This window comes from Athene cunicularia (assembly GCF_003259725.1).
Source record: "Athene cunicularia isolate RWA chromosome 7 unlocalized genomic scaffold, athCun1 chr7_part1, whole genome shotgun sequence".
In the NCBI taxonomy this organism is placed as follows: domain Eukaryota; kingdom Metazoa; phylum Chordata; class Aves; order Strigiformes; family Strigidae; genus Athene; species Athene cunicularia.
In genome coordinates this window covers 10,249,747-10,275,604 of record NW_020799107.1, presented here as the reverse complement: position 1 = coordinate 10,275,604, position 25,858 = coordinate 10,249,747, and the positions used below count along the sequence as shown (strand labels likewise).

The 25,858-nt window shown below is 37.5% G+C and overlaps 1 protein-coding gene across 8 annotated transcripts in view; it reads left to right on the top strand.

The window, feature by feature from the left end:
• Window positions 1–25,858, top strand: part of AGAP1 (ArfGAP with GTPase domain, ankyrin repeat and PH domain 1) — a 355,685-nt gene that overhangs the window by 1,796 nt on the left and 328,031 nt on the right. The window contains exon 1 of one of the 8 annotated variants that reach the window (XM_026852145.1): window positions 22,294–22,351. The exons of the other annotated variants lie outside the window; for them this stretch is intronic. The gene's annotated coding sequence lies outside the window, so the exon portion shown is untranslated. Of the gene's footprint in view, window positions 1–22,293; window positions 22,352–25,858 lie in introns of those variants that run through there. 8 annotated transcript variants of the gene reach the window in all.

Sequence of the window (25,858 nt, the reverse complement as noted above, 5' to 3'; positions counted from 1 at the left end):
CAAAATCTTGTTAGTCTTAATTCTGTAGCTGGTGATGGCAGTTCTCCATAGTCAGTTATGGAGAGTAGTGAAAACAGGTTGTTTCTCCTCAGGCCAAGCTTTGGTAATGTCAGCTGAGTGCCTGGTAAAGATCCTTTGGGGAGGAGTGTGTGTGTATGTGAGGGTCTGGTAAAGATCCTTTGGGGAAGAGAGTTTTAGAAATCTTTTATATGGAAAATATCAGCAGTTCTAAATATAGTGGCAATAGTTAAGACTTACTAATGTCTGAAGATTTTTCTGAATGTCTGAATGCTTGCTTAAATTAGTGAATAATAATGAAGATGGGATGTGATAGAAAGTTTGTCATTAATGATGAATAAACTCCATCCGTATGCCTAAAAAACAAGGAGCTCTTTGTCTTTCAGAATCTTAACTGGTTTTTGTTTGTTTTTGTTTTTTTTTTTTCCTTTAAGCAGTATCCATGCTAAGAAATTCCATTCTCTGGGAGTTCTTGTGAGTTGTAACACGCATGTTGTTATCCGAGCAGCAACTGGTAGATGTAAATGCTAGGGTAGTGATCATGAGCAGTGCTTGTTGTCTGCTGAGAGGTCTGGTAATACACAAAATTTTATGCTTTTGCTTCAAGTAGTCTTTTTGTGAAGAAAAAAATATGGAAACATCTTTTAAAAACCAACAACAGCAAAAAAACCCCTGAATAAATCCAACCCCCAAACTGTTGTGTTTTTCTGCTATTGACAGTAATCACTAATTAACTTCTGCACAATATTAACTCAGATGTGCTTGGTATACCAGTCAAAACATGTTAGTTGTATATGATTAATTACAGGAGAAAAAAAAGTAGAACTAAACCCATTGACAGTCTTAAGCTGTTAACAGTTCTTTGCTGGGCTCTTGGTAAGTATAAACACATGCTGATAGTACTTACTGTGTTTGGTAGTGCAGCTAGATAATGCGATCCAGTATCAGCTTTTATAAAAGTCTCTGAGATACGGGGCTATAAGACTTTTTTGATGTTCATCAACTTCTTGTCAATATAGCTCTAGGAAGCACTGGTGCCTGCTTGTCTCTTGTAGCCAAGAGATCTTTTTGGTGAGTAAATTCAACAGCATGGTTTAGGTGATGGATATCAACTTATTTTAAGGAGTTTTTTAACTTTCAGAAGTTTAGGTGCTAGGAACTGAAATATCAATTTCATAGGGCAGGGTGTTTTCATTTGCTTTCTGTAGGCGATGGATGCATGCTAGGAAAGAGTTTAACGGAAGCACCCCTTAACATTTGGTCTCAGTCATAAGTAGTAGTTAGAAATGAACTGAGGTTTTTATCAGCTCTTCAGTATCAAAGTAATATTGTCAAGCTGCTAAAAGCATCCTGACTCTGGGAATGGGAAAGACACATTTTGATAAAATTCTGAATGTTCAGGCTATTCAGAATAATTGGAGCATTTCATTTTTGCAGGGACTTCAGTGATTAATTGAAATTACTTGTGTGCTGGGAACTGTGCAGTAAACTAGAGAAGGAGCTCTTTAATGAGAGAACATTCCAGTTTGTAGAAGCATTTTTAGTAAGCAAGCTTTTTTTTTTTTTAATTCCCATTGCTTGTGTGAATATAGATGAAACTTAGCATTTACTGGTGGAGCAGGATTGTTTCTGCTGTGATTAGCAATACTCATTCCTATTATAAGGAGATTGGCAAGTGAATGGTCATGCTGAATTTTTTTCTTTGACTAGACAATATTTGTGAGTAGTGTCTATTGGAGAACAGAGGAACAAGATAAATATTGTGCTGCAGGCAGATCATTGCTGATTAGTAGGTTGTACCTCTTCAGAAGAGAAGACATAGATGTTTGTGATCTCTGGAGGTGAACTACAGACTCCTGTTGTGAATTGTCACTTATATGGGGAAAAACTATGTTTGTTTGAGAATCTTTGCCTAAACAGTATTTACCACTGCCACTATCAGAATCTGTGCTAATCATGTAGTGAACAAAGTGAACACAAGGGCTTATGCATCTATTTTCAACTGAGTTTTGTGGAGACTTACTCCTGTATCCTCGAGTATGACCTTCTATAAATAGGGATATAGCAAATTAATTAGCATTAATCATTGATATGTTAGTACATGCAGAATTGGCTTGTACATGAGGAACTAGGATACAATTATTTCTGGTGACATATGAAAGCAGAAGCATATTCAGGTGAAAGTCTCCTGTGGTATCAGTGTGGTGAAACTCCGAAGATAACTGGCAGGTGAGGTTAAAAAAATCTTCTTCCAGGAACATGGTGTTGAAGAATGCAATTTGCTAATGGGTACCCAGGAGGTAGGAATCCCGTAACCCTTGTCCTGGTTTAGATAGGATGGGGTTAAGTTTCCCCAGCAGAGAGGGGGAAGGGATCTCCAGCCCGGTTATTCATACCATGCTGATGTCAGGTCCAGAGCCGCAGCGTGGGAAGCTTCCCTTTGTGGCTTTTGACGCGGGAAGCACACGTGGCAGGCTGACTGTGTTCACTGTGGTATTTCCCTGTATATCTTTTGTCTTGTTTACTGTTATTAGTTTATTGTTGTTATTATTGCTATTGTTGTTCAGATTGTTTATTACACAGTTGTATTAAATTTCTCCTTATTTTAACCTGGGGTCTGAGCCCTACTCGATCCGAGGGTGGGGGAAGGACAGCGGCAATGTGGTCTCCGGTCCCAGCAGGGTCTAAACTATCACAATCTTTTATATTTGGCTCTAGGCCTTGAAGGTCTCAGTTTTGGTGTGTCATCCGAGCTTCACGGAAAATACTCTTAAACATAGTTAGTTTTCTCTAATCAGAAGAGTGGGTATACTATAGAGTAGGCAAAGAGATTTATAATAAGGTATGTGTTACGTATAACAGAAGAAAAGTCCAAGTTCTGATCATGAACTCCCAACGTGTTAAGAGTGTACTTCTTAGGGGAAAAAAGTATGCGTTATTAGGGACAATCTATATTAAAGAATATGTAAGTCAATGATTAAAATACTATAAAATAGCACTTAGGTTCCCCTGAGAATTTTTAATAGCGAAGTCAGGATTTAGTCAGAAACTTAAAGGAATAGTGCTTGAACAGGCAGTCCCTCCCTGCTGACCTTTTCAAGCTCTAGTTTGTAATGTGTCTGTTGACCCAGCTGGGAGCTTACAGAACCAGGGAGGATCGTATTGTGGCAGCTGACCTAAACTGTTGATGCTGAGTTTTGTGATAAACTAATTTTAATGATGAAATTAACCAGATAAATTTATTTCTTAGTTGTTGTAATGATGATCAAAACAATTGCTAACTATTAGTAGACTTCTATTTTAAATGAATGATGACTGCCTCTTTGAAAGTACCAGAAGATGATGCAATGTCAGTACTTCAGTTTAATAATGAAGAACAATATACAGTCCTGGTAGAAGAGTAAAGAATACAAAATGATTTTTTCAAATTAATGAAAGCCTCTCTTTATCAGGATTTCTATCTGATAGAATATTTACAGAACTGCTTTTTTGATTATTGAAAGATTGATGGTTGCAGGAGAAGCCCTAAGGAGTAAAAAATGAGTGAGGGACATCAATATAATGAAGCTGTTGAGTAGTGTTTGAAGTGAGGCAGATACTTCTCATACCTCTCTGAGGTGTTACTTATGCTAAAAATAAATATAGTTCAGCAGTCAGTTCATATAGGATTGTAGAAATAATTACGTATTTACTTTTTTAGAATAAGAAAAATTATAAGCTTTTTTATTAATAAGCACTTGCCTTGTAAATTTTAAGTCTGTGTGAATGTTTTGCTTAAATCAGCTTCTGCACAGGAAGTGCAATTCTGGCAAAACATCTGAGGGCCATCATAAAAATACAAAACTGAGCTGTTTGATCTTGAGTCACGATTTTCCATCCCTAAAAGAGCAGCTTGCTTAATTGGCCTTAAGGGGTGGCTTATCCAGACATAATGGAAAAAAAATGTGAAACTTCATGTCCTCAACTCTTGGTATTGATAAGTTGACATAATGCTGAGCTGTAAAAGGATAGTTTGTATCTGGAGCTTCTTAATAGATTAGGGGGATAAATGAGATGGGGACTAAGCATCTAAATGAGCATTAGGAAATTAGTGTGGCCTTTCCACTTCAGCTTCTACAACTTAATTTTCAGCTTTTTTTGATCTACTTTTCTGTTACGAAATTTTAAATTTTCCCCTAAGTGAACCTCCTCAATTATGAAGTGAAATTTGTTTTTTATGGCATACCTTAAAAAATATTTAATTGGGTTTTAAAACTCACTGCATCAATATAACTGTGGAGAATTTAAATAAGTCTGATTTATGTAGTAAGTGCTTAGTTCTCATGGAAACTGGGCTAAAATCTTGAAAGATTCTGATACCGTATGAGAATGCCAAGCATGATGCCCTTGCATCCTCACACCCAGATCAATCCAAGTTCAAAATACTACTTATGCTATTATCGGACAAGCTTTAGCCCTACTGAATGCCTTCAGATACTTGGTTAGAAAAGGTGCCAATTCCAGGTGATGAATCAATTTTCTCTTGGCCTGCAGGTTTCCCGTGAGCCTTGAGCAATGTGTATTTTGCTTCACCCTGCTGCTTTGCTGTGTTCTTTGTTACATCTAGTCCCAACCTCAATGGTGCTGTGCTGGCATGTCAACGTGAAACCTGAAGCTAGGTTGTTGTTTTTTTTTAATAGATCATTTAGAGCTGATTTGATGAAGCATAGCACTGTATGAACAAGCTCATAGGTGCAAGTTCATTCTCAGGTGTAAGCAGTGCCAGGCTTTGAGGAGCAGCTAAAAATAATAATCAGACTTTTAACAACAGTATTCTTTCCTTCCAGTGTGTCTAGCACATATGGTCCATTTCAAGCTTCTTGCTACCATTTATCATGTTTTCTTTGTATTGTAAGTGAAATATTCAGTGAGTGAACCCCACTAATGGGCTTGCTTAAAAAGGCAAAACTTTATTTTATTTTTTTTAAATGCAATTAATGCAGCCTGTTAGAATCCATGTTAGAAAAAATAAAACTTTTAGGTGACTCCCAGGTTAAACTTTCTTTGATAGCATTCAGATTTTACTCTCCTGTAGATTTTTCCAGTACGGTAACATTTCTTCCCTGCTCTCCAAATTGAAATTGACTATTTAAAAGCTGGAGGAGTTTTTTGCGGTGGTTCTCCACAGATTTTTTTGGACATTGTTCATTCTTGAAGAGACATCACCATAGCAGCAGTCTCTTAGAGAATTTTATGACTCTGCTTGTGGATCAGTGAACAGTGCTCTCTTGAAATGGATGGATCCGAGCACATTTTACTTGCTTGATTTCAAAGAATAGCTAGTCAATTATATTTATCATGAGATTAAAAGGTTTTGCATTCCCCTTGTCATAAGTGGATCATCATGTGTGAAAGTTAAGCATGTTGCATGAAAAATCTTATTCTGGGGTAGCTATGCTAACTGAGTTTAATTTAGGAACTTTGGTAAATAATCTGAAACGCTCCACAAAAGATCTCATTTTTGAACTTAAATTCAGTGCATGAAATAATGAATGCAGTCATTTCCTCCAAATTAATAGTAGTGTTTCTACAGAGCAGTCACTGTGCTTGGACTGAAGCATCATAGCACACTGTGGTGCTGGTGGTGAAATACTTAATTCCTTGCTTAATAGAAGTTTTCCGATCAAATCACTTATTGAAATTCTTGGATCTATAAGTAGAAAGAAGAAATGGTAATTTTCTTTTTATTATTAACAAAAGAGGAGCTCTGAGACAACATGGTAATTTTTACTTGGGAAGAATAAGCATGTCAAACAGCTTGACAATTGATAAAATTGGTATTGTTTTTACATGCTATTTAAAATGTTGCCCCCTTCTGGTTACTGACAACTATGAGAGTTGAGTATGGGAAAGAGTAGAATAAATTACGTAAAAGTATTGGGGGAAAAAAAAGAGCATATATCTTTTTTTTTTTTATTAGAACAAAAAGTTATTATGTTTTAAAATAAGATAATTCTTTAAAAAGAACAGCTGAATATAAGGAAAGTTTCCAGGCACATATGAATTAACGTAGGAGAAGCAAGATTTTGGAGAATACCAGTCTCATTTAGTGCTAAAAATATATTTTATGTGACTGATTTGTAGTGGAATATCTAGTTTCTTGTTAACTTTTAACTCCTAAAGAGCTGGTTTGCAGGAGAAGCATGGCTGAGTGTGTTGTAGATGTGTGAAGGAAGTATGGCTGCAAGGTGTGCTTGTCTTTGGGGAGCTTGTATGTTTGTGCTAGTCCAGCAAAGATGCTAGGAATTTTTTGAAATAGAAGTTGTTGTTGCTTCTTAGAGGTGACACTTTGTAGTAAGTATGTTGACTGATGAAAATTTTAAAGCTTTGCTTAGCTGTCTGTCATAACACATGCTTAGGAATGAGTGGAAACATTCGATAAAGTAAGGAAGGCACTGGGAACAGCAGTTTACAACTTAACCTGGGTTTTGAATTAAACAAAAAATACAATGATACTTGCCTGATTATTATTAAAAATATAACGCAATGTCTTATTCTTATGTCATGGTTGTGAAGTTGTCTATTGCATTCAGTGCCCAGTAACAGAGCTGAGAAATGTAACTAGCTGTGCTGACAAGTAGCTACCCTGACTAGTTATTTCTAGTATGAGACTACTGAAGCCCATTAGCATGCTTTGTTTCATTTAATGTGTGATTTATTCATCAGTTGAGGAAATGTCACATCCAGAACTAAAAGAATTAAGTTCTGAGTAATTTCCATAATGCAAACCGTATGTGGATGACAATGGAAAACAAATTGTAGGAACTCTGAAGGCCAATGATGCTTTCCTGTTTAAGAAGGAACTGAGGTATAAGTGATACTGCATGGGGAGAAACATGTCTAATATGTTACCAGTAAAGGCTGTGAAGCGTAATGGTAATTCACACTGATATCTCCAATTGACTTTTAGACTGGAAACAAATAAGAGAACATGCCTCTCACTTGACTCCTGCTGCTTTCAATCTAAAGGCAAATTTCTTATACTGGTAGTAGGGGTTAATAAATTCTAGACATCAGAAAATGGTGGTGTGGGGTGTATCAGCTAGTCTGTACCTTCGGGTTTTTTCAGTTGAATTGTTTGTATTCTTCCCTCTTAATTCATCAATATTACTGAAATAAAATTTATTTTTAAAATGATGAAGTATGTGCAATGGAAGAGTGTGGTTTGGTGGTGTGCTTTTTTTTTTTTTTTTTTACAAGCAGAAACTCTTACCAGTAGATGGAGGTAATGAGATATGCAAGTCAAACTAGATTCTTCAGTCTTTTGAAGATGGAATAAAACCTAAGTGATATGTAGCAGAAATGAGAACTGGTGGGTTGTTTCTGCATTTCATGGGACTTGCAGAAGAAATTAAGAAGGCCTGTTTTTAATAGGACCCAAACTCGAAAAGCCTACTGTGTAAGTATTTCTGCATCATGTGGATTTTTCATGGTTTATGCAAGTAATTAGTATTCTGTAAGAGTGTTTTGGGGCTCTTCTAACAGTACTAGTCATGATGAGAGTTGATTGTCCTACAGCAGTTTTCTAGTTTGCCTTTTGGTTTATAGCACTTAATCCTGTGGTTTTTGTGTGGGTTTTTTTTTTTTTTTAATTAGATAAGGGAACTGGTTTAGCTCTAATCCAGGCTTTTAGGGTGCATGTCTGAGTTGTGTCAAGGTTGATCTCATGAGACAAGACTCAGACTTGTTTACAGTATAAAGTTGTTCTGTTAACTTCAGAACCTGCAAATTATAACCCCCTTCCTTTGATAGACATGATTAATCTAGCAGATTATAGCAATTATGGCATTGTAGTGCTGCCACTTTCTGAAAGAGCATCAGGACTGTTTAAGTCAGTTTTGAGTATGACCCTATAAAATAAGTTTGCATGTTGCATTTCCTATAGCTGCTTTATATCTCAAGAAATACTGGCAATCAGTTCTGTAAGTGAACAATTTTAAGTTGTGTAGTTTTGTGTAGGCTTTCAAAGGACATTAGGGCAACTCAATACATCGTGACTCTTTTGTGTGCTGTGCTGATGGCTTTTGATTTGAAATGCTGAGACTTCCATGTTCACCCAGTCTTGCTACCTGCCTGAATCTTTCAGTCACTTGTTTTAATTAGTAGGTTACAAAGAGGTATCAAAGTAATGGTATTAAGTAAATATCTGTTTCAGGGCTTCAGCCTCATGCTCAGTTAATGCTTTGGAGAGAGAGCTCAGATCCCTGCTTGCCAACTTTTAAAACTGTTTCCATGAGAAGAGTTATGGAATGTATGACTGACACGTATAGTTTACAGGCCAAGGTTTAAAGAAAACAACAAACCCCATGACCAAAAGCAGCATTTAGAGATTTCAGACAGCAAGAGAGCAATATGTTTTTGAACATTCCCGGGCCAGTTTAACTTAGTGAGATATGTTAGAACTCATGCTTCTGCGTGAGTTCAGAGATACTTTTTTTTTTATATATAAAGAAAAAGTGCATGTCTGAGGAAATGTCATTTTGCTAGAACTATCAAAAGTTTCACAGGCATTGGCACTAACTCCTTTTTTCCTTATAGGCAAAAGTAGAATTCGCCATAAATAGGATGTCATACGGCCTTGTAGAAAGCTACCACTGAAGATGAACTGCTTTATGGCAATTATGAACTGGCTGTGGATTAAACTAATTTAATATAAACAGTTTGTGCCTAAGAAAAAAATGGGTATGTATCTGTATTTCTCCTATTCTGTTTCACAGCAGTGAAAATAATTGCAAGCTTTCTAGAAGCTTGTTCGTGCAAGGCCATAAGGAAAACAGTGCCCTGATACGTGCTGCTGATACAGAAATAGCATCTGAAGTCACTAGTTTGTGCAAATAACTGTAACCCAACAGGAAAAGATGTAATTCTGACTTCAGAATGCTTCTCAGGATACTTCTGTGCGTGTCAGGGTGTTGTTAATGCTCGCATTCTGTGGGTATCCTGGATTGCTCTACCAAAACTGTCTAGAACAAGCAAATGTATTGGTAGTCGAGAATGTCTTCTATGGCTTGGTTAATGGTGAAAGTAATATTAAAAAGTCTAGGGTTCACACCTCGTGGTAGTGTAGAGAGAGAATTTCTGAAGGAAAGAATTAAGGATTGGGAATGTGGAAGTCACTTAAAATCCTGGATGTCTCAAGGAACTTCTCAAGTTAAAGGTTTGTGACTTGTCACTGAGGAAGCTAAATAAAACAAATCTAAATGGCAGAAATAAAAGAATGCTGTTGCCATAGAAACATAACACGAGATTCTCAAGTCTTCCATGCCAAGTCTTTCTTCTTTTAGCACTCTATTGGCCTGTATGCACAGCAATAGAGCTAAATCCACAAAAATTTCCTAAATCACATTATTCAGACTTGAAGCATTAGGATGCAAGGCATATAAATTCTGACTGCAGACTAACAGATTTTTTTGTTTTATTAGGTCAACTTTTTCTGTTTTGTCAATTCAGGTTTTATGTTTAGGGATAAGTAGGTGTTGTGGTTTAAACCTGGCCATCAGCCAAACACTGCGCAGCTGCTCTGCTCACACTTCCCTACCCCCAAGGGATGGGGGAGACATTTGGGGGGGGTAAGGAGGATCATAGGTTGAGATAAAAACAGTGTAATAATTGATAGAAAATTAAAGTAGTAGTAGTAATAATAATAATAATAATAGTAATAATAATAATAATAAAAGGTACAAATGAGTAATGCATGTGACCTGTCACCACCTGCTGACTGATGCCCAGCCCATTCCTGGCTAATGATCCCAGAGGAGAGAGAATCCTGAAACAACAATCCCAGAAGCCAGAGTGAGCTTCCCAATCCACCTTTATCTATATACTGAGCATGATGTTACACAATATGGAATATTCCATTGGCCAGTTTGAGTGTTGTTTTGGCTGTGCTCCCCCCCAGCCTTTTGTGTACCTGCGCACTAGCAGGACATGAGAAGTTGAAAAGTCCTTGATTTCTTAGCAACAACTGAAACCATCAGCACATTATCAACATTTTTCTTGTATCAAATCTCATATTGAATCCAAAATACAGCATTACTTTTAGCTACTAAGAAGGAAGGCAGGGTGGGGGTGAAGCTCTCCCAGCCAAAACCAGGACAGTAGTTTTAATACTGTTAGGGAAAAAGTAGTCCTCGATTATGTCAAGGGGAGACCTTGTATTCATTGTGGCTTTGAGCTGATGCTCTTGTAATTGACAACTCAGTGACTATAACTGTTTCTGAATTTGTGCTGCCAGTTCAGCTAAAGAGAGGACTTGTGTCCAACTTGCCTCATTCTAAATCTATTTCGGCACTGGGTTTTGATGTAGTCAAAATAATGTTAACTTCTATGCTTTATGCTTGCTTCAGCTTCTCAAATTTTCTGTGAACAGTAACTTTATCTGTAAGATTCTCTTTTTATATATTCTCTTTTTAATACTTGCTAAATCTGTTTGACAATTTCCTGTAATAGGTTAGAAATGTGGGGGGTGTTGGCCATTAATCTGAGGCCAACTAAGCTTGTTAACAAGTTGTATTTTTCATTACTGCTAAATAATTCTGGGAAGCTCATTGAAATGGTCACTTGAATTTTAAAACCATACTCTTTGATTCAAACAAGGCTAGTAGTTAACTGTAAAGATACAGCCGTGTACAGATGCAAGGGCTGAGCTCAATAGTTCCCTTCTCTCGCTTGCATAGCCGGGACAGCTACAGGCAGTGCATTACATGAGAACAATTGTGGCAATGTACCTTCCAAATGCACAGATTTTAAAACCTTGTGTATGCAAGGATTGTTAACTGAATGTGCAGGGCCCTTTCTCCTTTGTTTTGAGGGAGAAAGCTTGTAGAGGACAACTGGTGACTGTTGCAAAAGAGGATGTAATATAAAATGTGAGGGGAAGGGTCTTTGGTGTATGGTGCTTTCAGGGGAAAACTGGTGTTTTGCAGAGGGGCTCGAGGATGTAAATGGTGGGAATTAGAATATTTGGAAGACTGCAAGCTTTAGGGAGGGCAAATTGAGCAGAGAGTGGGGTCACTAGCATTTGTCTCAAGTGCACTTCTAATTTGAAATATATTTGGCAGCAGAGCAGGGACCTAAGCAAAGTAACTTTTTAAAAACTGTTGGTGCAAACACAAAATATGCTTATGTTCACACATGAATGTTCTTTGTGTCTATTTGACATATGAATGTAGTTTTGTGTAGTTTAGGGGAAAATAAATCTTAACACTGTAAATCTAGAAAGTGAGATAGCAGAGGTCAATACTGGTTTGTTTTCAGGTGCTGACTTTATTCTCCCGTGCTCACTGCATACAGGAGGTAACCTGAGGTGTTCTTCTCTGGGCATATCCTGTTTCTCTTTGGCTGATATTTTCAGCCTGTAGGAAGGTTTTCAGAAGGGCTTGTGGACATTAAATCACATTTCTTTTAAAAGATCCCCTGTGAGATATCTAGTTTGGTGGTTAAAATTAACAATGTAAGATGCTTACAGATCCCTAGAGGACATGTTTCTATTCCTTACTGGCTTCATAATTGCTCTGTGCTGTGTTATGGCTGTAAATATCTCAAGTTGATAAGGAGTTTTGAAGAGCTACTGTAAACAGATGTTTCTCCTGGTCCACCTGGTTGAACAGTGGTGTGACCAGCACATGCTTCCCTTTTCCCTCCATGTGACCCCTCCAAAAAATATCTGCGTATTTGCTGTAAGGAACAAAGGGAACAAATTTAAGTGTACACACCAAATATATTGTAACTCTTCATGGTGTGGAGTTGTGCTTTAAAATAGATGTTGTCGGCCGAGCTGCTTTGTGTATATATTACATGTGTACATGACTTCTACCTTCAGGGCAGTGGGATGTTTACTAAACAAGGGCATAAGGACAGTGAAGAAGTTTTCCCTGTATAGGAATAAGGTTTTGTGTTGCACATATGAAAGATTTTGAAAAAACAAACATTACAAATTGTTCAAAAGACTATTTGCCTCCCAAGTCCTAGGTTTTGATGCAGGAAGGTACTGCCTTCTGGTTAGGGACTGGTTCTCATGTCTTTTACTTAGTGCCATAACTTCAGAAATATTCATCAGTCAGCTTGGATGTGTGAAAATTGACTTACAGTATCTTAAATCAGCTTGACAAAATGGTGGGAATGAGCACCCCAGTATTGATGTGAGGATAATCGTCCGTTCTCCATTCAGGAATGACTGTTGTATTTGCATGTATTTGGATTGTTTTTCAGACTAGTGTTACAAATATTCTAAATTCTGTTACATGAAACTAATGATTTTGTATAAGGTTTAGACTAAAATGGAAGATACCATGTTCCTCTTCATCAGTGACCTTGATGGCTGTCGCAGGCATTGAGATGCTGTATGAACACATCTGACTTTGGTGTTAATGAAATGGAGGTGTTAAATGAACCTAGAGTGTATAGTATGGTCCTAGAGAAACAAGTGAGGCTTCACCCTATTTTAATGAAACTGTGGTCAGGTAGCCCACTTACAGCTGCTTTCTGTTGGGGGAAGGAGGAGCAGAGGTGGGAGAAATCCCACTGTTGGAGTTCTGACGCTGCAGTCCATAAGCTATCCGTGTGTCTTAGGTAATAGATTTTCTTCTGAAATCACACTGTAGAGGATAGAAACAAGCCTAAAACAGATGAGCATAACAAGAACAAGTGTATTTTCATGTCTCCGTGTGTCACTCAGATAAATGAAATAGATTACCCTGTGCTTTGGGTACATGTGATTAAGACGAAAAATTTTATTTTCTGTCAGTTTGTCAAAAGAAAAGGAAGAAAAATGCATGTATTCTCCAGCCTATTATAACTTACCTTCAGGTTGTACTGAAAACATCTGTATACTATCACATGTGATAGGTAAACTCTTCAGCTTATCAGCCAAGAGCATCATCTTGTTTTGTGGAATGAATGTTAGGTTTTAGTTCAGTTTCTGGCTTTGTTTCCACTTGGTGGTTTTAAAACTGGGGCACAGATGCACCTTCAGCATATAATGCATGTGCATAATCAAAAGCACTGGTTTGCAGTAAATAATTCATGTCAGCTGGGGCACTTGGTTCTGATAATGAGATCTCAGGGGCTTGACTCTTTCCAGATGATATATGAAATATTCTTTGCTGTTAGTCATTCACCCTGACAAGTACTTAGTTAGCAACTAAAAGGATTTCTGTGTTGAGGGGAAGGAAATTCCTTAAATTTTCTAGTTGCTTCTATACTTTCTTGATGTGTCTTTTCCCTGTCTGCCTCGGCTTTGAGCAGCTCTAGCTGCTAAGACTGGGAAGGACAAAGGACTACCACCCCTGGGTTAAAATCTCTAGGAACTGACAATAAGTAGATTTATAAATCCAAATTATGCTTTTGTTGACAACCTGCTCCTTACAAAATCCATATTCTCTTTGAAGGGGAGGGAAGTTAGTTTGATATGTGGACAGGTGTTGGTCTTTCTATACTTCGAGGGTCATAAAAATGTTGATGGAAGAAACTTGCATTTATTTACATACCCATTAAACTTTTCAAGAATATGGAGATTTGGTTAGCTTTGTTCCTCCCTTTAGGCAAACTTTATCAGGACAAATTAATTTGTGTTATGTTTCACAAATGATAAGATGTTTAAGTAAGAAATTGTGAAGTAAGCTTTTGCTTCCACCTGTTGGCACCAGCTTGTGTGCAAGAGACATGATAAGTAATGTTTGCTCAAAACCTGTTGATACTCTTGAGCCTTCAAGCCAGCAGTCCAGAACTTTCATAAAGGAGGCTGATACAAGGAAGGATTATTTGGGAGCAGGTCGTGGTAAATATTCTACCTTAAAGTGATAAGGACTTGGGTTAGCACTTCTGCTGATGCCTTGCATGTCTTTCTCCAGTTATGAATGTCAGATTCTGTGTGTATAATAGCAAATGCAGTCACTGGAGGTTCCTCACCCTATTGTTTTGATCACTAAAAATTTTACATTTTAATCAAAAACTGTTAGTAAAAACATCTTCCTTAATGGATGTGTTTCACTGGTGCATGGTACTGTATCCTTAGTGCATAGTACTGTAGTAATCCTCACAGCTTCTGTCATTAATAGCAAATTAGCATATGACTGATTTCTGCTGAACCTTATCCCATCTGCTGCTCATGATGCTTGGCTTGTCAGTCCTCTGTGCGTGGATCTGTTGAGGGTATTAAAGATGAGTTCTGTATTTTTCCCTTCCAGAATGTTTAAAATGTACACCATGGAAGTGCAGATGAAAGATTGTTTTTTGAAAAACTTTTGTTAAATTATTATCATGTGCTTTGTGCAATTTGTGCTTCCTCGATAACAGAAAGGGCAAAAGCAATCTGCTAAGAACTGTTGTGATTCTGTGCTTCTCTGTTAGCCATGTTCATGTCTGTCACCTTTTGTTTAATGCTGTCATATGCATGTCTGGAACAGTAAACTTGAATGCATGTGGAAATGCAGTTCACAATAACTCTTCCTTACAGATTGCTACAGTGTTTACAGGGATTTTTTTTTTTCCTTGATTGCTCCTCTCCTGTCTTTTCCCTTGCTCCAGGCTCTCCTTACAAGTCTAACTTATGGCAATGTACTTCCAGGACAGCAGTGGTTGTAAATACCTAGTGCAATACAGGTAAATAAACATGAAAGAGGAGGTGGACCCAGGGAAGGTGATTTGGTCACAGTTTTAGATCAAGGTGTGGAGTTTTTCCATGAGTTGTCTGTAACTGCTGAGGCTTCAAGTCAGCCAAGGTCAGTGTGGGGAAACCAGCTCTGGCATTTGACCTTGAAGAAAGGGTAAGGCTCTTAAGACTTTTAAGATGGAGAGAAGAATGGGTTTGTTACAAATGCAACATATTTGTGGGGGCTTTTCTCAGCATCTGCAGCTTCAAAGAGAAAAATTGAATATATGCTTGATATGTCAGATTCACCTGTGCTATAAAAAGATCTAATATTTTTCTTGAATATGGAAAATATCCCGTGAGCTACTGTGTTCCTTGTATGCAGGTACCTTCTTGGTTTTCCTGTTGTAATAGAAAAAATGTGCTGGGGAATGGGTTGCTTTAAAAATAAAGACAAAGCTCGATGTGAAGGGATAGCTCAATATATGTAAATAACTTGCCTTTACTCTCATAATTCTGTTATCCTGATGAGCTTTCATATTCTCAAAAAGCATTTATCAGTATTCCATATGTATGCTGATGATTATTCACTGTAAGTGTTGCTTTTGCAGCAAAGTAACCCTGGTGGGAATGATACAGACACTGCTGTTACAGTGAGAATTTTATCTGATTCTTGCTTGAAAGAGATTTGTAATTGTTTTGTTTTTTTTTTCTTCCTTCCTAGCTCTTCCAGTAATACCTGTGCTATGGTACTTTTGTGTGAAAATAATAATTTTTAAAATATTATTTTTTATCAGAGATAATTTCTGTGAGCATATATGGTAAGTGAAGAGAATTAAAGATGCCTTAGGTTCAGCTGTTTTCTGCAGAGAATGAACTAACAGAATAGGAAGGCATTCTGTTTCCATGTGAGCTTAACATGAACTGGTCATATGGGTTTCTGCAGAAGTGGGTCAAAGCTATTTTTCCTCTTTGCCTTCAGCCATTAAGAGAAAAATTGGACACCTGGCTTTTATAGTATGCCAGGCGTTTTATGTCTATTTTAACATGCTTTCACCACAAAAAAAAAAGCTTTTTCAGCTTATGTTCTTATTCTTAGAACTGTAATGTTAAAAATTGGACACATTTTAAGAAGCTGGTTTCTAGTTCAGTTAATGACAAAAATAAATTTTACTCCTAATAGGTAAGTGATTATTGAATTTTTTTAGCTAAGGCAAAAAAACCCCAACATTCTAGGGGCTTGGAAGTGGTCTTTAAATTGAATGTACAGCTGTTCTTGTAGAGCAGGCGCCATATGGAAATATACACATGACCTTGGAGCAAAACTATGAGAACCTAAGCAAGATTATGTCAAGACTGTGATAGAAGCTGTCTTGAGTTTTGTAAATATAACTTAAAATATAGCAGAAGACACTTGACTTCTGTCCGTCTGAATTGATTGAAACCAAGCTCATTATAGATGTGGTCAACTGTTGTTTGGAAAGGGGATGAGGGGTCACAGCACTTCAGAACAAAGTTAAAATTAAGATACTAGTCATGTATGATGAGTCTCTTAAAAGAATCTACCAGATTCTTGGTTTATTCTGTTTCCCTTTGCTTTTGGAATGATCTCAAAGCTTTGCATGGTGGCATAGTTCATGTGCTGCAGCAGTATGTTGAATTAAGGGTGATAGAGTACTTTTAAAGTGTTGATTTTGAGTAAATACAGTGCCACTACTCATCTGTGGTTTGCTAGTGTGCTTTCAGTAGGGCAAGGTGCTTGCTTATTTGCAATACTAACTTGAGTGCTTCTGGCTGCTTCTTCCCCTGCTTCCTTGTCCCTTGCCTCAAACAATTAGTACTGCGTGAGTACAAGAGGCTTGTGATGTTAAAAATAATTGTGAACTTTTTTGCATTGTTAAAACCATGTATTGGAGAAGTAGGACCTGTTGCTTTCTTGGGTGAATACTTCAGAGGTGAATCTTACTAGACAGCAACTAGATGTTACTTATTTAAATAACTCAAGCCTGTTGGATGAAATTACATTATTGTTGCTGTATGATCCCTGCTTTGTTGTTTCTTGAACCTTCACTGCTATGCACAAGCTTCTATCGTAACTTACACTGACTTATTTGAAGTATAATACTCATCTCCTGAGTTGCTCATGTTACAGCTTTCTGGGGTGAGGGAATCAGAGCCTCCCTTTCTCTTACCCACTTGGTCTTGTGAACAAGGCTGTAGAAGTATGAACTAAGAACCAGAATGGTTCCTCTGCACCCTGTATGGATCGATAGACTGAAGTGCCTTAGATTTGTTGCTTCCCTATCCAGAACTCCAGCACACATTTCCTTTTACTAAAGCGCTTGTGGTCAAGTTGCCCGCTTTAGTATTAGTGAAATAAGTGGAAACTACGCTGAGTACTTCCTTTTTGTATTGAATGCTCTTTTTCCAGTGTTGTAATTTGTTTAGATTTGTTTTCAGAAAACATAAATATATGGAAAGTGAAAGTAATGTGGGACCCATATAGATACAGTACTGGTTCTTAAATTGTAGTTAAAATGAATGTGGAGTACTTGTGTAATTTTCAGGGTTTTCTACTTATTTTGCTGTGAAAGAAACATTAAGATTTAATTACGGTAAAAGCATTTGTATAAACTCTAAAAGCTGTCTACTTCAACAGGTCATCTGCTAATAGCAATAATATTGATCCAAAATAATTGGTTTAAAATTCAAGGTATACTGTGTTCCTTGCTCCCTCCAAATTTTATACACTGAAAGATACTGTGGGTATGGGTGTTTTTGTATATTGTTTCTTTTTAAAATTATTTTTTCAAGGCTTCTTTGAGTAAAAAGTCTGCTTGTATCTGTAGAAGAAAACCTGGGTTTGGGATATTTGCAGTGAGTTTTGAAACTTCAAGTATCATGGAAGCTCTGAATTGAATCAGAGACACCAAAACATACAAAATGATTAATGCCTGTCTCCTGAATCAATTTATGGGTGGGTAATCTGTAAGATCACATCTGGGTGATACATTCCTACTATTGGCTCCTGATCCTTGTTGTGCTGTTGTTGAAAAGCAATATTGAGGACAACAGGTCCTTTCTCTTAAGGTAAGTGGATTTTTTTTTTTTTTCTTTCCCCCAGTATTGAGGTCTCCTATAGCAGTGTCTCCAGCATTACCAAGGCCCGTGGCTCTGACAAATCACAGAATTTGAATACCTGATTAATTTTCTTAAATTCTGTTCATAGCAAAAATTAACAAAGCTCTGTAGACTGCAAGTTTTACTTGACACAAAAGCTTTGACTGCTCTGACCTCTTGAAGGCTTCCTTCTTTATGAAGACATCTGCTCACAAAGATGGCTGGCTGCTTCTTTCTACAGTAGTACCTCCTCGAATTTTGGACCATACCTTATTTGTTTGTCCCATTGGAAGATGGATGGTGTTGTGCTTAGTTACCTGTACACAAGTGCTATGTGTCAGGGTTACGTAATAGCAGTTACTACTTTGCCTCTTAATCCTTAATTCCTCATTGTTTTTTCAGGGACCTTGCCAAATCTGCTTTGGGAGAAGACTACTGTTACAGCTCTAAATAGTCACAGAGTTGCATTTTATGACGGGAAGCAAAGGGAAAAGAGGCTTTTGGAGTAATTTTTTAGTGATATTAGAGAAGGAGGACAGACTTCCTTTGGATTCGGGGAAACTGGGTGTCAGTGCTAGCACTGGCTATGACAGCATTGTGTTGTTTCTTGACACCCAGCATGTTGGTTTCTGTGTTGCAATTTGCCTGCCTTTTACGTAGCTTAGGGGCTTGGGACTGATGCAGGCAAAAGTGAAAATGTGCAGCATGATTTGAATGCATGCACTGATGTTGTGTGTAGCTGCTCTGCTCCTGTTTGGCTAGTTCCTGCCTTCCTCAGGAGGGTGTTGGTACTTAAGTGCCTGGAAAAGCCTTTTTTGCTAGGTTAGTAAGGACGTAAGATGTGGTGATAGTCTATATTACTTAAGTTGAAAGAACCAGTCATTGTGTGTAGGGCATTCCTTTTGCTTCGGTCACAAGCCAGCATGTGAGGCTGGTGCTCTGAAGAAATAATTTTTTCTCTGTAAGCTAGCACACACTCAGTTTTATTGAATGCTTCTGGTTCAGTCCCCAAAGGCTTGTGTGGTGGCTGAGCAACAAAATGATGCTGCCACAAAACTCTCCAACAGAAAAGTTGTCGTGGGATGATCTGTCTTTGTCAGAAAACTGTTCATCTTCTAGGGAACTTTTATCTCCTGATGGATTTACATTGTAATGGCCTCTTTGAGCATTCTGAATAAGCTGGTGAAGGGGTCAGTTACTTTAAGCCAAAGGATCCACTTTCAGAGCTTCCTTGAATCATATCTAGGATTTGAAATATTGTGAGTCAACCACTTTCTTAAGGACATAGGAAACCTCTTTTGCTTCATGGACAGCCTCTCTGGGCAGTATGTCATCTTGAACATGTTTCTGGTGGAGTTTGACTTCTCCCAAGCTTAAAGATGAGGAGGACATGGCCAAGATAATGGTTGGTTTGATAAACAGTTGATCCAATCTTTGCTTTATCTACTGGTGCAACTGACTGGAAGTCATCATCGTCTTCCTCCTGACCTGCCTCTTCAGGATTTGAGGCATACATTATTCCATTGTGACTTCATGCTGGTGGATGTTGGTGTCAGAACCCGTCCTTTCTGATAAGAGACATCCTGTCAATGAATCTTCTTCTCTACCTCGATAGTAAAAGGGCCTAGATTTTTCCAGGTCTGGTGTTTTAGTTGATCTTTATCTCTCTTGAAAGCCTTTTTCCTTTTGATAAGGTTGTATGGAGTGGCAATTAAAAAAAAAAATTCCGTGGTGATTTGGGTCTCATGTTTTATTTCTGAGGTACCTGGAGGTTACCTTGCTGACCTTCCAAACCACAAGGTAGCTTTTAATTTCTGTGGCAAGTAGTAGCCAACAAATTTGGAGTTCTTGGTACTCAAGTTTGTGGTGATTTTTATTTAACTGAACAGATCAGACTGGAATTTTGTAGGGACCGTGAAGTCTCACTGTTTCACAGTTGATTATAGCCAACTACTTGGACCAAGCCAGGTTTAGAGAAGTTATTAATTATTCAGGTGCCTTGGCATGCCTGTAGGAAGATGTATATCTAAAATGGAAAATGTGTTGGTGCTACCCATACAGTTTTAACTCAACATTTAATATCACTGTTTGAAGTAATGGGGGATCTTGTTTTTTTTAACTGTTTTTTTGTGGACTCACTCTTATCATATATTGTTTTCTACATGACCACAGGGTTCTCTTTACACATAAAATCATTTCAGGAAGGGATTGGTCTGAACTGTACTAATTCATCCATTATACCACAGCGGGAAATGCTTAAGCAGTATTAGGATGGGGGGAATGTCATATTTAAATCCCATCTGGTGCCTAGCTGAGTGTGGTAAGAAGGGTCATTCTAGGTGAACCAATGTACACATACTATTTAGGATAAATGGTACTGGTGACGTTTTTTCCTGGTTGATGGTACTGTATCCTGGAAAGATGGTACTAGTTTTCATCTGGGAAGTGAAAGCATGCACTGAGGTCCAAAGGCTATTACAGCTGCAGAAGCATTTTAGTTTGCCAGCTGAATGAAATACTAGGAAGTCATGTTTCTTTTGTGAGTTGACTGCAGTTTGTTGGTTTAGAGAGTGTATTTGCTCAGTGTGCTCTGATGTGAAGACCTGGACTCCAAGTAAAACTGAATGTTGCACTATAGTGTTATTTCATGTGTATAGTCTAAATATAAGGCTTGTGAAGGACTGGCTTTTATGATATTTCTTTATATTTTCAGTGTACAGTGGTTGTGTGTAAACAGTGATTTGCCACAGTGCTGTGAGAAAATTGAGCAATGTGCTGTAGTGAAGGCTCAGTCTTTCAAATGCTGCTGTTGATATCCCAGAAGAGCTAGTGCAGATCAGCTGAAGCTAATGGGGATCTGGCAAAATGTCTGGGCTAGTGTGAATCAGAAGTTTGGAAGTAATTTTTTTTCTTGTCTAAAAAGCAGTGGAAAGTAGTCAAATGCAACCTCTTCATGAGACCAAATATCTGCTTTTTGAAGCATGAGTTCAAATTCTTGTGGAACACACCTAGATGTTGTGTAACACACTTTTGAGAGTTGTACCTCTCAAATAACATTTTTGTCTAAATGTAACATTAGCTGCTATTGTTTAAGTGCAGCCTGGTTTTAAGAAAGGTGGCTGTTTGAAGGCAGCATACATTATTTGGGAGTGACTTATAAAATGCAACATTTTGCTTCCTGTCTTCAAGTGTATGTGCTTGGTTTGACCATACTGCTTACAACGTTAATGCTAGCTGTGATTAGAATGTGTTGTTTGGGGGTTGTAAATAATTTTGAAGCAGCAGGGGTGACCTACTTCTTAAAAGCATTTGCCTTCTGGCTGTTTTGCAGGTTCTGTGGATTCCTAGATCCCTTACATATAAAGGCAATCTTGTTTCAATGTTACACAAAAGGGAAAATAAGTATATTTCTAAACAGTATGCAGCTAAAATACCACTTGTTTGTACAGTTATTCTTGTACTTCCTAAACACGTTCAGAAGCAAGTATGGTGAAAATAGCTGCATAAATGGTGTAAATGACTTTCTGGTGTACAGGGAATAATTGCAAACAAATTCTTTGTACAGTAAGATTTTCTTTACTGCTGTTTTGGGTCGTTACCACTTCTATTTAAGAACGTTGAGTTTCTATTTCTTGTTTATTTGATGATAACTTTACCAATACTAGATTTCATGGCACAGACTTATGACTTACCTAGGCTGGGCTATTTGTAAAATACAGAATTTTGGCTAGAGGTGAATATGATTCCCACTTCTGCTCCTCTCCCCCCATCCTTCCTTGCTTATTGGCACTTGTTCCTCTGCTCATGCCATCATTTCTGGGGATATTTTGCTATTTTGTATTTTTTATTTGAATTTAAGTGCACTGTTCCTAGTGGATTTAGGGGCATAACAGTTTCCTGGGGGAGCCACCCTTCCCTTCCACAACATTTTTGTCTGACATTGTGGATATTTGTTAAATTTGAGAAGCTTGTGTTTTAAACAAGGGCAACATTTTTTGTAAAGAATGTCATTTACCAAGTTAAACTAGTGTAAGATATGGAAAGAGGACAAAATGAAGTTTATTGTCTAGAGTAAAACAATGAGGATGAGATAAAAATTCATAGAATACTAGAGGTCTAATTATACAGTAAGGAAATTGAGAATGTTCAGTAGACCTCGGAGTACTGAGTTATCTGATGAAAACTGCAAAGTTACCCTGAACAGGTCTCAAATGGATAATTGTTTTTACTTATGGATTGATGAAAAATGTCTAATTAAACCTCAAACAATAAACTTAAAGCAGGAGACAAGGTAAAGGCTTTGTTACCAGAACTGTGAAATTGGGAGCAAGTCTTTTGACTTGTTTTGAGTTGTTATGATTTTCTAAACTGCTGGGCATTAGAAAACATTTACTTTGGAAAGGTAACGGGATTTGATGCCTTTATTCACATCTCTCAGAAGAGCTGCTGATGTGTTTATGACAGTGAAGGTGCTTATTTTTGTTCTGTTGCAACCATTACTGCCATCTGCTTGTGTTTCTGGGACCATTGGCATTGGTGTTCACAGACCTGTGTCACACTGCTGCTCAGGCAGCCTGCATGCTGGTGAGAGAAGGATGGGCTCTTTTCCAAGTTTGTTAGAGGAGCAGTAGCAGCTCTCTCTTCATGAGGAGTCATATCCTTTCACTAGATCCTTCAGAAAGATTAAATATTTTGAGATAAGGAAGCTCACTGGATTTTGATGATACTCTTGATTTTTGGAATTGTATGTTCCTGTAATTTTGATATCTGAAATGGGTTTCAAAAGATGAAATGGTTCTATTTACTACTCACTCAGATTGCTTCTGAAAAATGAATCCTAATCTCACCTTGTCACATGGACAGTGAAGCTTCCGAAGGCACGTTCAGTCTTAGCAGTAGGCAGAGGGATAAGAACTTTTATTTACATTGCTTTCAGGAGCAGAGTTTAAGGCCAGTTTTGTAGTGTGACCTCTGGGCTGAACCTCTGCACTTGCGCTCTCTCCATAGATGTTCAGTATTGCTTTTAAAGATGGTCTTTATTAGGCTGAAAGCTGGAGTTGCTTCAGATTCTTGGGCACTGGAGTCTGATCTTATCAGCCGCCTGTTTTGCTTCCTTCCCTTCTCAGCCCTCCCTCCCACCCAGCTGCCCCTCCAGTGCAGGCTGACCCAATCTTCCAACAGGCAGGTCTCCTACTTGTTTTTCCAGACTGGTGCTTTTATGATTAAACGTTTGAAGCAGAACTATGTGTTGCTCTGGTTTGCAATTGTTCCAGATATCATCCTCTGCTTATTCCTCACCAGGGTGGTACTTTTCTGTAGTAAACAGTAAGAAAATCCATTTTAAGGTTTTGGTTTAACAGTGCTAGCTGTGTCACATCTAAAACAGCTGTACTTTTGATTTTTATTGAGCTTGTGTTTTGTTACTTAATTTTAACACTTACATGGCCTTTGCTATGCAGAACATCTCAAATTCTGGAATCTAACTTCTGCGTAAGAAATTGTTCTCTTAAATAGATGTAGGAATATCTGGGACTTTTATCCATTGTTCAGCACCTGATCTTGGCATCTGTGTGTGTCTACGGGCACATGTTAATATTTATTTTGGCCGACAGATCCTCAGATTTGCCTTCCAGCAAGTACATGGCTTTCTGCAAGGTTTTTATTCCTGTTCAGTGTTTATCAACAGATGTCAAATTCAATTGTCTTTCCTGTAGACAATGAAAGAGTGTTACTTTTGTTTGTAGTGGCTTGCAAAAAGAGCCTTTGGGAGTGTATTTTTCTAAAAAAAAAAAAAAGAAAAAAAAAAAGTATTTTTCTATTTTTTTCTTACGTGAACTTTTTGAGGATTTTATATCTTTAAAAGAATGATGGGAAAAGATACTTCTCCTGCAGTTTTTCTTCATCTGTAAATACTTTAGAAGGCTTTGTACAGTGGGGATGTAGATTTGGGGGAAAAAAATTTGCTCCAGGTGACCATTTCTCTTCTGTCTGAGTATTATGAACAAAAATGGGAAGCCATTCCAATAAGCTTCACTAAGATAGGTAAAAATTTATTTATGGGAGGGAAAACTATTAATGTTCCCTGCAAAAACTCACTGCGGAAGAACAGGCTTCTGAAGGTCTGGCAGGAAGAACAGGAAAAAAAAAAGTTAATTTAACTGAAAATAGTTAAAATACCTGAAAATGAAATGAATGCTCCTGGACTTCAAAGTGGATAAGGAAGTAAAGAGCTGGTTTCTGTTTGAATGATGAACAAGGAACTGAGAAAGTAATTTTAGGTAGCTGATATATTCATCTAAACTTCATAGCTGTAGATACTCAGATGTGGAATACTGTTACAAAATGCACATACAAAATACTATTCGATGGGAAGGTCATACTGCTCTTTGGTATTCTAGTAGGCACATCAGTGTATCTTTCCTGTCCCTCATGCTTGCTGTAGCAGCATTTGAACTGAAGGAGAATCTCAATTGCCTGCAGTGTTCTAGTGTTGCAAAAACGTGCCTTCAAGGGCTGATCATAAAAAATGAAATACAAATCGCTTTTCCTGCCTTGTTTGAAGAAAAAAAAAAACAAACAAAACAAAACCAAAAAAACCCCAAACAAAACCACAAACCCTAACATGTAAGACTAGAAATATTCTGTTGTACATGTGACTAAATGTATGCACTTGAAAAAAGTCGTTAGGCTGCTAGGTAATATCATGCAATATTGCAAAAGAAATGAAGGTCAAAAGATTGTACATGCTGTAAAACTTAGGGAAGATGACTTAATGGGTATTATTATGATGAAGACAGGAAAATATATGTATGAGTGTTGCCATGATGAGGTAGTTTGAGTCTATTGGGAAATACACTTTTACAGCTCTAACTAAATGGTTCATATCTGTCTGACAGTTTGGCTCAGAAAGCAAACAAGCAGTCATTGTATCAGTTACATCAGCTGCTGTCAGTGTTATCAATGTTTTTTGGCTGTTACAGAGTTTTTGATACATAAATTGGAAAATACAAAAATGAGACTTTTTTGTCTTGGCACTAACAGTATCAATTTGAAGAAAATGGATGCTTCAGTTGAAACAGCTACTTGCTAAGAGGCTTTTTTTGCGCATCAGGTATTAGAAACAGATATTTTCCACAATGAATTAGATGGTAGATGAGCATGGTTTGATGTTGCTGTGCTTGCAGTATGGATATGTTCTTTACAGTCTGATGTTAGTTTGGGAAGGGAGAAACTGAAAATATCTGTAATACTTAGATATACAAGTATATCCTTGTGTAAAGCTCTGAAATGGCTATGAATTTTAAAGTGACATGTTTTTCAGAGAAATTTAAAACATGTTCTTGTGTTTTTCCAAATAAGTATTTGTTAGTTTTATTTAACTATGGCTGGAGCATTTTTTAAAGGTTGAGGTAGAAGATTTACACTCCAAATTGTGGTTCAGCTGGTATGTTTTGCTACCTTAGTTAATCATTGTATTGTTATCATCAACCTTAAGCTACTCACTTAGGCTATTGAAACATAGTTGTCTTCCAGGTGAGTAAGGTCATCTTTCTTTAGTATGTTGATTCTGCTTCCCAATATCATATCGATTAGGTGGTTTTGACATAATTTGTCATGCCACTGATGAATTTATATACCATGAAACTGCCATGCTTTGACTGAAAACAGTCTAGAAAAAACAAAATGCAACTGAAGCTTTTGGGCAGATTTTTCCTGACAATGATAATGCTGTTAACAGTGTTAACAACATATGCCCAAGCCTGTAGAAGGCTGGTGGTGTTTGTCCCCGAAATGCAGTGTGTTAGCAGAAAAGTCCTATCTAGAAGCTGTCCAAAGCTACAGGCTTTCCCTTTTCCCCTAGAAAACATAAAGCTACAGGTGTTAGTTAGCCCCACTAGTAAATATGATAGAAATTGTCTATGTTTCTGTCACACTTCTGCTTAAACATGTTCCTCTTTCTTTAATGATAATACTTCTACTGAAAACTTCAATAGCTCTGTTTGTTCAACTTTGACTGGAAAAAAGGTGTGTTTGTGGTGTGTTTGGTTTTTTCCTGTCAATGATATTAATATCATTAAGACACACTGCATT